A 9,635-nucleotide genomic window follows, 5' to 3' on the forward strand; every position below is an offset into this window, starting at 1 on the left:
CTACATTGAGCAGAACAGGCCAACACTTGTCAAGGAAAAGATCACAGAATACCCTACACCTAGGGTGAGCTTAAAAAAGCCTTTATTTGTAAGTATGTCACAGATCAAAAAGAAGAAATGGCATATTCATTTAGGTACTCTTCATTTGCAGTTAAATACTCAGATTTAACAGTTTAACACAAACTAAAGGCATTCCACACGGACCTGGATACTGATGGCCCCTAGTAATGGTGACTGGCATCGACTGGTTCTTCTGGTCAACAGGCCCAAAGTCCACCAGCAAGAACTCAGCCTCCCAGCAAGACACTCCACTTTCCTGGCCCATCATCCAACTGCCTGCCTCCCTTCCAGGGAGTCCCTGACTTGTGATACAAACCTTCCTGCAGACCAGAATCCTTTCAACAAATCCAGATGTCAACACAATTTAATTTAGGGCCAAAAGAGGCAGGGAAGGTATGGAGAGATGCTACGCTTGTGCTCCGCAAAAACTTCCTCCATCAGCAACTCCCAATGACTGCTGCCTTTGTTCAGACAACCAGGTTTTAATAAAATAGTTAAGTTACATCTTAGGCCTGAGGATATACTGGACCACCTTCCCCTGATGGATCATTTCTCCAAACTCTGCAGCCAACAACATCCCAGGGTGGGCACCCCCAAAGCTTGCTGAATTTCCATTAATCCCATTACCACCACTTTTTTTTTTTTTTTTGCGGTACGCGGGCCTCTCACCGTTGTGGCCTCTCACACCGCAGAGCACAGGCTCCAGATGCGCAGGCTCAGCGGCCATGGCTCACGGGCCCAGCCGCTCCGCGGCATGCGGGACCTTCCCGGACCGGGTCACGAACCTGCGTCCCCTGCATCGGCAGGCGGACTCTCAACCACTGCGCCACCAGGGAAGCCCACCACCACTTTTAATCTCATTATCAGATAAACAAATCCTCACCTAGAAAAACCAGCCCCTACTTTATATCACCTCCCCCATTGATCTCTACTCACAGCTCACTTGAAGGAAGACCAACACACAGGGGGATGTGAAAGGCACCTGGCTGATCTTGATATCACCCGGTGACATGGTTTCCAGGCATGTCAGCTGGTCCACCTTCCTACCCTCAGCTGCTCTACTTTGTAATACCTGGCTACCTCTTCCCACTTCTATTCTTCACCCTGGATAATGACAGCAAATAAGTAGCTAACCTTGAGAGAGCACTGCCTCATTTTATCCTCAACTTAAAGATGGAGAAATGAAGTCTGGGGAAGGCTGAGTGACAGGCGAAGGTCACACAGCAGGCAGGAGGGCCAGGATTCAAACTGGGGTCTAACTGTGCCACACTGGTTGTATCAGTCTTTGGAGCAGGGCAGCAAAAATGAGACAGGACTGGACTACCAAGAGGCTGTTCAAGCCCTCCCCAGAGCATTCAAATAACACTGGACTTCTATCACAGAGTCAGGAATTCTGCGACTTGATTTCAGGAAACAAAGTCCAACTCTGGGCAGGAGAGTAGAAAGGTCAAAGAGCAAGATCTCAGAGACACTTCTGCTTCTCAAAAGGCTTCAGAACACACTCAAAACCACATTTTGTTTTTAAACAGTTACTATTTGTGTGTGGGGGGGAACTGTTAAAAACCTCACCCTTATAAACAAGACACTGTCAAGCTTAGATTGGAGAAAGGGAAATTCATGGAACTTTTCTAGAAAACTAATTTGTATCAACTTTCCAAATACGCACACCCTTTGGTCTGGTGATTCCATTTCTAGATATGAAAAAAAGAGAAAACTTGAAAATCATGTCCAAAAATAGCAGAATTAAATTATGGTACATTCACGTAATAGAATTTTAGGCAACCATTTAAAATAGAGTATTTTGGAAATGTTCACAGTGTAATATTTTTTGAAAAATTAACAGCACGATCCAATTTTGTTACTCATGTAGAAAAAAACTGGCACAAAAATGGGGTTAGGTAACAATTTTTAACACTTAACATCACCTTAACACTGTATTTTCCAAATTTTAAAAAATGACCGTGCACTACTTTTGTTTAAAAAGAAAATCCCATAAAACCTCTTTTGCAAATGATGTGGATCAACCAGTGCTATTCCCCCTCAGGATTTGGTCAAGAACAGGACAGATGGCTGCTCTGCCCTATCTTTGACACTGGACTCACTCTCCATCTATTTCTTTAGAATGGAATACATCCCATGATTTATGCTGGGACATGTGGATGCAGTTTAATCAAGTTTAATCAGTTGTAGCCTGCTTGGACTGGAAAAAAAAAACCTAAGTGTTTTTAAAATTAACTTTTATAACAATGGTATGAGTTTGGGTTGCATCTTCCAGACTGTTTTCTGTGCCTCACCAGCATTTCAAACTGTTCTCTAACAATGTACAATTTAAAAAACCAAATGGGGATCAAACCGTGCAGACTGTACTACATGTCAACATGCTGACATCCTTGCACTTCCATTTCCTCATTCTTTTAAATGGCTACACCACATTCCATTAAGCTTTTTTTTTAACCCCTCCATCAAAGTACTAGAAAAATCACTGCAGTTAAAAAGTCATTGTGCATTCTCAAAAAGTTAAGTACCATGACCTAGCAATTCCACTCCTAGATATCCATCCAAGAGAAATTAATACAAATGTCCACACAAAAATGTGTACATGAATGTTCGTAGCAGCACCATTCACAATACCCAAAAAAGTGGAAATGCAAATATCCATCAACTGAATAAATAAAATGTGACATATCCATCCACACAATGGAATATTACTTAGTTATAAGAGAAATGAAGTACTGATTCATGCTACAGCACAAACCTTAAAAACATTATACCAAGTAAAAGGAGCCAGCCACAAAAGGTTATGTATCATATGATCCCTGAAATATCCAGAATAGGCAAATTTATAGAGACAGAGTGTAAATCAGTGGTTGCCAGGGATTGGGGGGATGGAACGTGACTGCTAATGAATAGGGATTTCTTTTTGGAGGGATGAAAATGTTCTAAAACTGGTTGTGGTGGTGGCTGCACCACTCTGAACATACTAAAAACCACTGATTTGTACGCTTTAAATTGGTGAACTATCATTTGTGAATTATATCTCAATAAGCCTGTTATAAAAACACTAAAAACAAAAAGATAAGATTTTACAATGTTAGTATAATACTCTATAATTTATATTCAATAAATATTTGGAGAGAATGAATACGTTAAGAAAGAATATATGTACCACAGAAAATCACTGTGCAAATATCTTTTTGTCTTCTCTTATACATAGTAGAAGCTCAGGAACTAATTGTTAAAATGGATTGGCCAATCACATGAAATCAGAATATCAGAAAGGGCTCAATGTTTTTAAACAAAAAAAAAAAACCTTTTTACTGACAAAATGAGATCCACATTAAGAAATGCTACGCATACTTGTTTATCACCCACTTCAACTTCCTCTTAAAATACTTTTCCCAGGTCAGGACTGACCCACAGCCCAAACCCACTCACCACATTTCAAACTGCTAAGTGGGAGACGCACAGTAGACAGTGCACAGAAGCAACTGCATGCCATGCTGCTTGGACTATTAGTAAGTTTACTGCAATTAGGGACCTTAACGTTACCTTAGTTAAAATTCACGTCTCCCGGGCTTCCTTGGTGGCACAGTGGTTAAGAATCCGCCTGCCAATGCAGGCGACAAGGGTTCGAGCCCTGGTCCGGGAAGATCCCACATGCCACGGAGCAACTAAGCCCGTGCACCACAACTACTGAGCCTGTGCTCTAGAGCCCACGAGCCACAACTACTGAGCATGCATGCCTAGAGCCCGTGCTCCGCAAGAGAAGCCACCGCAATGAGAAGCCCGCGCACCACAATGAAGAGTAGCCCCCGCTCACCGCAACTAGAGAATGCCCACGCACAGCAACCAGTGCAGCCAAAAATAAATAAATAAAATAAAAACAAAAATTCACGTCTCTTGTAAGTCACTACTGACCAATTATGCCCACTGTTAATATTTTACTGATTTAAAAGGAATTACTTGCACTTGGTATTATGGGCATGTCAAATTCTTCCTGAATTATCTCTCCAGTTTATTCACTCAAGGAATATTTTAGCTGCTCTTCTAAGGTGCTGAGGATACACTAGAGAATAAAAATAGACAAAGCCAAGCAAACAAAACCCTGCCCTCACAGAACTTACAGTCTAGTAAAAATAAAAATAATAATAATTTAAGGAAATCTTATTTTTTACAAACTCATGTCTTATGAATTAAACAAAATGCCAGCACCAGCAAAGAATCCCCACAATTCTCACCTTGCAAATGTTCAGTCTTTTCAAAACACTAAAAATCACAAAGATTTATTAAACATTAATAGAAACACTGAAACTCTTCTCAATAACAAGCTTTTCTCTCCTTTTTATAGATCTGCCAGGAACATAAAGACAAACGTGTCAACTTTACGATTTTATTCAAAATCAGAATTTGAAACATTTCACATCCACACAATCGTTACAGATGATGACAGCGGGTTGTCAGAGCAGATTTAACAGCCCAGGGTCTTCAAATCATTGATACGAAATGGTTTTTACTGTAAGTTAAAAAAAATATATCCCTCCAATCTCCTTCCAGAATTCATAAATCTCAAGTCATTCAATAACCTGAATTGTGTAACATGAAAATACTGCATCCCCTCCACCTCCAAAAGAAAAAGTGCAACTTAGTACAAAGATCACAACAACTGGCTCAAAAAGGTAACTTTTGGAAACAAAGTCTAAATTCCTCTAAACAATTCAATAATTTAGTGGAAATTTTACAAAGTGGCCAATGATTCTCTTGCAATTCTTAGGTAATTTTTTTTCTCATCTCTATCCCAGGAAGGGAAGGTAACCATATAGACACCTGAGAACAGCCAACCCATCCTTAAAACGCAGCCACTTTCATGTTCTAACTTTCACCTGTAGGCAAAATTCCTTATCTTCAGCAATTGGCTGGGGCTGAATTCTAGCAAGATTCACACATGTGGGCTCATCTCCTCAGGTTAAGACCAACTAAAACCATCTTAAGAGACTAACTCACTCCACAGCTTGAGCCCTTAGATACTTTGTTTCCTACTAAGGTTATGGGGTAGGGCAGATAACAGGGGAGCAATGCACTGTTTTAGATCAGGCTTTTCTCGATTTGGTCGAGGGAAATCATCGGAGAGGTTTATTTTCCCCAGGCTGAAAATTTGGGGGATTAGGGGTTAGTTATCTACAATGCCTTGGGGGAAAGATAAATCCTATCCAAATTAAACCGAAAATAATGTTTTATCATATTACTGGCTAAATCATAAAATAGACTGTGCCATCCAAAAACTTCTCGAAACTGGTAACATATTCATAAATCCTACTGGGTATCGCTTTCTTTACAACCTCCAAGGACTAAATTCCAAGAACTAACAATTTAAGGAAACTGACAGCCCCATTCATAAAAATCTCCCAAACATTATTACAGCACCAAAGAGCCACTGGCTTAGAGGTACACTGAGACGGTTTCTGTAAACACGAACAGGTAGAGCCCTCTCGAAGGTAAGCAAAGACACTTCAATTCTCATTCACTTCTCCAAGAGGTCACTTCTTGCATCCAGCACACACACAGAAAGTAACCCAAGGGCCAAGACCATACACCGCACGAGGCTGCACAAAACACTGAGTAAACAAACAAAAACAACACTTCAGAAAACAATGCGTGATCTTGACTAAAAGAGAGGTCAGTCACTCAGCAAAAGAACATGACTCATCCACGGGCCTGACCAGAAGTATTTATACTGCCCACTACACCGAAGTGGGATTTCCCATCTTCATCCAAGGCTGGGCCTTAGGAGTATCTCAGTCGGGTGAAGTTGTGTTATTTCCGTTTTGGAGGGAGGGGGATCATTTTATTTCGCTGAATCACAACTCCCCCACATCCCCACCCCATACCACCACCACGCACAAGACTGCAAATAGACGAGACCCTGGCAAGGACGCCAGCAAGCACCGACCGAGCAAAACAAAGCGCCCAGTGAGGGGCTGCCAAGCCGGGAGTGGGTGGGTAAAGGGGGCCAGGCTCGCCCCTCAGTGCACCGCTCCCGCCCCCAAGAGCCTGTCTCCGGGCAGGTGTGCAGCGGCAGCCTTCTCCCTCCACCGGGGGACCAGCCCCGTTCTCTGCAGAGCTCCGGGGACAGCCCAGAAGATGAGGAAATGAGGGCAGGGGCGCGCTGCCCCAGCCTGGACAAGAGGACCAAAGCACCAGGGAGCGCATTGGGCCCGCCCCACGTGAGCGTCCGGGCCGGGGCCAAGACCGCCCCGGGGACTGCGGCCGGGGACAGCGGCGCCTGTGACCACTACGCCGGGCCCGGACTTACCGGGGCCAGGCGCGCCGCGGAGTCCGCGGCGGCCGCTTCCTCCTCCTCCTCCTCCTCCTCCTCACTTGACAAAATGGCGGCGACAGGAAGTGCCGGGCGCCTCGGCCCGCCCCCCGCCCGCCCCCGGCCACCCGCCCCGCCGCTGCGCCCGCGCCCCCCGCCCGCGCCCATGCCCTGCAGCCCTGCCGGAGCCGGGGGGCGGCGGCGCCAACGGCGGGGAGCCCGCGAACCGCCCTGCCGCCAACGGCGCAGGCGGCCCTGGCCCGGCGCGAACGGCGCGGGGACGCGGGAGGCCCGCAGGCCCGAGCCCGCGTCGCCCCGGCCTCCCCGCCCCCGCGCCGCGCCGATGGCGTAGGTGCTGGCGCACCGGCCCCATTACGCAATGCAGGTTACGCGGGCCGCGCCGCGGAGCTCCGCCGGCTGCCCCGCGCCGTCCGCCGCCCCGAAGGGCACCGGTCCTCACCTGAGACGCTAGGCCGCACGCCGCCCCCGCCGGCCGCCGGCCGCCAGCCGCCGCCGCCCCCTCCTCTTCGGGCTGCCTGCGCGGCGCCGGGGCCCGCCCGCCGTTCCGCCGCGCTCACAGGCCCCGCTTGCCCGCGGGCACTGCCGGCAGCCGCCGCTGCCGCAGCCACCGCTTCGGCTCTTCGGTTGCGGGAGAGCAGAACAAACAGCCCTACCGCCGCCGCCGCCGCCGCCGCCGCCGCCAGCGCACTGACGTCACCGCGCACGCTGCGCGCGCGGTCTCCCGCTGTCGCCGCCCGGCGTGCGCGCCCGAGACCGTGCCCGGCGAGAGCGAGCTCAAGAGAGCTGGCGGCCGGGAGGTGAGTGGAGAAAGCCGGTGCTCAAGGCCAGCGGGAAGATGAGAACCCCCCCCTCAGACCAAGGGTGGGGACTGAGGAGAGATCTTGCAGACCCGAGGGAGGGGACCACGTCGTTGGACAGAAGGGACACTACAGACTGAGGAAGGAGACACCTCAGAGGGAGGGGACCCCGCAGACCGAGAGGGGAGACGCTCAGACCGAGAGGGGTCCCCCCAGACCGAGGGAAGGGACCCCGCAGAACGAGGGTGGGGACCGCGCAGACCGAGTGGGGAGGCACTCAAACCGAGAGAGGGGACCCAGCAGACCAAGAGAGGAGACACCTCAGACTGAGTGAGGGGGTCGACCTACAGACTGAGGGACGGGACCGAGGGAGACTGAAACTTGGGCCTGAGGGAAAAGATCTGAAGGCAGAGGGAGACGTCCACAAATTTAGGAAGGGACTGATGATAGACCCTCAAAGAGAAGGGGGACAGTGAGGAGAGACTCCAAAGACTGATGGCAGAGGCGGAGAAGAGACACTGTCTGAGGGAGGCCGTGCTGAGAGGAGGCTGAAGGGTGTTGAAGGAGGCTGGAGTGGGGCGGTGCTGGAACATTAAGGGAGAGAGCTGCGATGGGGGCGCTGGTGTGAGGGAAAGGAGGTGAGAGGAGGCTGTTAGCAAGGCTGGGGAGGTATCTTTCTTGGTTGGCTGGCCAGCCACTGGGATCTAAAGACTGGAAGGTGCTGGACTTCGTGCCTAGGGCACTCTCCCTCCAGTTGTCCCCCAGCTGACCTCCTTCTCATCCTTAAGATTCAAACCACAAGCCAGCTCCATAAAACGAAGAGATTAGGCTTAGGTTGCTTACAGTTTAAAATGATAATCCTGTTAAAGTTTTCAAATGGGAAACCATAACCTCCTTTCCCCTTTTGCCCTTATCGTCACTCTTTTAGCATTTTAAGTCCCATCTTTTAAAAATAGCAAGCTCAGTTATTCTAAAAAGTCCAGGTAATTAAAAAAATTCCTGATGGTCCCTTCTTTCAGAACATATTGATACACTAGGATAGCAGTCAAATAGTTTTGTCTCTATCATGGTTTGCTTGCTCTTCACTAAGGGCAATCATAAACTATTGATAGGTCCTGGGCAAACTAAAGACTTACTTTTACTCTTTATTTAATTTATTTATTTATGGCTGCGTTGGGTCCTCGTTGCTGCGCGCGGGCTTTCTCTAGTTGCTGCGAGCGGGGGCTGCTCTTCATTGTGGTGCACGGGCTTCTCACTGCGGTGGCTTCTCTTGTTGCAGAGCACGGGCTCTAGGCACGTGGATTTAAGTAGTCGTGGCACGCGGGCTCAGTGGTTGTGGCTCCTGGGCTCTAGAGCGCAGGCTCAGTAGTTGTGCTGCACGGGCTTAGTTGCTTCTCGGCATGTGGGATCTTCCCGGACCAGGGATTGAACCCGTGTCCCCTGAATTGGCAGGCGGATTCTTAACCGCTGCACCACCAGGGAAGTCCCAAGAAGGTATCATATAAAGCTGAGCTTACCCATAGTCGTTTTGTTGCATTATCTACTTAATTTATTGTTGTTGCTGAACATAAATGTTTTGGGAAGCATTTGGAGCTGCCAGTTTGCAAGTCACATAATAAAATCTTTTGTCACACTTCATTTTAGACAATGCCATAATACCTAGTTGATTTACTGGACCCAACTAAAGGGCTTTTGGCTATGGCTAGAAGTCAGATCCAACCTGAAGAGAATTTGCAAGCTGTAAAGGCAGTTCCAAAAGTTTTCTCCAAAAATCTTGTAGGACAACAATGTCTCATTCTTTTTATCTTCCATAATGCATATCCTAACTCCTCACAGACAGCTCAAACTCAGAAAATGTTTATCCAGGGAATTCCCTGTCAGTCCAGTGGTTAGGACTCCAAGCTTTCACTGCCGAAGGCATGGGTTCAATCCCTGATGAAGGAACTACGATCCCACATGCCACGTGGCACGGCCAAAAAAAAAAAAAAACAAAGAATAAAACATGAAGTACATATTTCTGACTTGTTTTAAATATATATTATTATTTTTAATGAAGTACTACATGAAATAATTTAAATTGAACAATACAAAAGAATATAGCAGAAAAAGTGTCCCCCTTCATTCTTCCCCTCCCCCACCAGAGTAATCACTGTTATCACTTTGATGTGTTTAGACCTGTGCTGTCTGATATGATAGCCACATGTGGCTATTGAATGCTTGAAATGTAGCTGGCCCAAGTTGAGATGTGCTTTAAGTGTGTGAAATACACTTTGTACTTCAAAGATATAGTATGAAAAACACGTAAACTATCTCGCTATTAACTTTTTATATTGATTACATGTTGAAATAATTTTTTATACATTGAGTTAAATAAAATATATTATTAAATTTAATTTTACCTGTTTCTTTTTACATTTTTAACATGGCTACTAGAAAATATGAAA

General features: G+C 46.9%; 1 protein-coding gene across 2 annotated transcripts in view; it reads right to left on the reverse strand.

Annotated features, from left to right (window-relative positions):
- Positions 1–7,069, reverse strand: part of BRD4 (bromodomain containing 4) — an 81,724-nt gene extending 74,655 nt beyond the window's left edge. The window contains exon 1 of one of the 2 annotated variants that reach the window (XM_060144567.1): positions 6,834–7,069. The gene's annotated coding sequence lies outside the window, so the exon portion shown is untranslated. Of the gene's footprint in view, positions 1–6,370; positions 6,431–6,833 lie in introns of those variants that run through there. The other variant, XM_060144568.1, reaches the window with a different exon arrangement.
- Positions 7,070–9,635: the final 2,566 nt, after the last annotated feature.

This window comes from Lagenorhynchus albirostris, chromosome 3 (assembly GCF_949774975.1).
Source record: "Lagenorhynchus albirostris chromosome 3, mLagAlb1.1, whole genome shotgun sequence".
NCBI classification, from domain to species: Eukaryota; Metazoa; Chordata; class Mammalia; order Artiodactyla; family Delphinidae; genus Lagenorhynchus; species Lagenorhynchus albirostris.